The 2,500-nt window shown below is 31.4% G+C and overlaps 1 protein-coding gene across 1 annotated transcript in view; it reads right to left on the reverse strand.

Annotated features, from left to right (window-relative positions):
- LOC143037313 (uncharacterized) overlaps positions 1–2,500 on the reverse strand; it is a 9,454-nt gene that overhangs the window by 3,718 nt on the left and 3,236 nt on the right. The window lies entirely within an intron of this gene.

Here is a 2,500-nt window from a genome sequence, read left to right on the forward strand (position 1 = left end):
ACGTCCGAAAGTTTTATGTGGCATAACCTTTCCAGTTTTCGTATTTCTGTTGAATATTGTTTTTTTTTTTCTTTTTCTTTTTTTTTGTACAATTTGATAATAATATTACTTGTGTTTAACAAAACAATATCATAGGATAGTAAAGCAGTATCTAGTTTCCTAATTGTACCAATTGTCCTATGGACCTTTCGGCCACATGGTTTTTGTTCTTTTTATTTTATTTGATTTATTATTATTATTTTTTCTTGTTACTATCACCATTTCTATGTGTATATGAATGTATATGTATTTTTATTAACATTAACATTTCCATTTGTAATTAAATGTGTTGTATGTATAATGTCCGAAGGTTTTATGTGGCTATGACCTCTCCCAGTTTTCTTTCTTCTGTATAAATATTGTGTTCTATTTTTTCTTTCTTTGTACTCTGAGGATGTCGTAATAGACGAAAACGTTCAGTATTCCGACTTTAATTTCCCTGTGGTTTCTGCAATATCTTTTCGTCACGCGTTATTGTGATTATTTTTGCGCCATATATATATATATATATATATATATATATATATATATATATGAGTGTGTGTGTGTGTGTGTGTATGTGTGTGTGTGTCTTTATGTGTATGCATGTATGGATGTATGTATGTATGAACATTTTTAGAAGCTCCACCATGGGATACGAACCCTGACCCGTGCGTCGAAAATCACGAGGGCAGGACGTTAGCAACCATGCTACGGTGATGGTACAAAAGGACTGTACTAGTCCCCGACCACGCTTCACGTAACATTGGAAGATCTAATCTCAATTTCATCTAATCCCGTATTAGGCGAGCCATCCGACAAGTTGTGTATGTTTCTTAAGACAGATTGAACATTTTTAGAAGCTCCACCATAATTCGTGTACTCTACTCTATGTATCTAGCTACTGTAGAGGACATCCATTATATGCCAAAGTATATGGATGTTCTGTATATCTTACCTTAATCTCCGACAATGGATTTATAAGTCTCTATCTCTCTATCTCTCTGTCTCTCTCTCTCTCTCTCTCTCTCTCTCTCTCTCTCTCTCTCTCTCTCTCTCTCTCTCTCTCTCTCTCTCTCTCACACACACACACACACACACACACACACACACACAAACACACACACACACACACACACACACACACAAACACACACACACACACACACACACACACACACACACACACACAGACACACACACACACATAGATCACAGAATAGGGCTAGTAAATTTTATTATAACACCACCCAAAAAGATCAATTCTGTAAAAAAGTTTTAGTTCTCCCATTTCACAAAAACTTGCTAAGACTTTCTCGTGCCCTAAGGGAGTTCAACACCAAAGTCATATTTAATAACAGCACAGTTAAAGAACCCTTTATCAAAAATTCCTCTTGTGATAATACAGGATGTCTACAAAATTCTTTGTAAACACTTTATTTTTTGTTATATTGGTTAAACTGGCAAAGAATTGATACAAGGTTGAGCTTCCAACTCTAGAGTATCAAAGAAGGCCAGGAGTTTTTTTTTTTTTTTTTTTACATAAGACACTAACCATAACATTGATTTGGAGAATGCAAAGAAAATTATTGTTTGCAATTCGTCATTGAGAAGAAAATAATCGAATCTAGCTTCATCAAAAATACTTTCAATGGTAATCTTAACTTCAGTATGGGTTTGTATAAACTAAACAACTTTATTATTGATACAATATTCCAGCAACATGAAATGCCACCATAAATCTTGTGTGACCATTTATTGTTCCCACGCTTGTTAACCCATTTTCGTATGTATGTACTGTATATGTGTAACTATGTATTATATATATATATATATATATATATACATATGTATACATATATATATATATATATATACATATATATATGTATATATATATTATACACATATAAATATATATATATATATATATATATGTATATATATATATATATATATATATATATGTTGAGACATTCTGACAGGTTGATGTAAGCGGAATAGGAAACACAGGAGTCTTAGTCTTGAGTTTATTCCTGACTAGTTTCGCAGGTATGCTTTTTCAAAGCATACCTACGAAACTAGTCAGGAATAAACTCAAGACTAAGACTCCTGTGTTTCCTATTCCGCTTATATATATATATATATAGATATGTATATGTATATATATTTATATATATGTATATATATATATATGTTATATTTGTTTAACGGCTCCACAAAGAGTGGATTGTTTTGTGAGCAATTGTTGTCCACAAAATTTGTGATTCATCTATTCATTTATACACTTTATTCATATAGACATGTATATGTATAAATTTGTATGTTTCTACGTATATTTGGTATATGTGTATTTTGTTTTGCATTTTCATTTTTGTAATAGAAACCACAGAATGCATAATTAATTATAAGACTTTTCATAGTTTCTTTCTTATTTCTGTATATAAGTTACCTTTACTGCAACGAAGAACAATAGTAATAC

Source organism: Oratosquilla oratoria, chromosome 22 (assembly GCF_046742065.1).
Source record: "Oratosquilla oratoria isolate Oo_2021 chromosome 22, ASM4674206v1, whole genome shotgun sequence".
Classification (NCBI taxonomy): Eukaryota; Metazoa; Arthropoda; class Malacostraca; order Stomatopoda; family Squillidae; genus Oratosquilla; species Oratosquilla oratoria.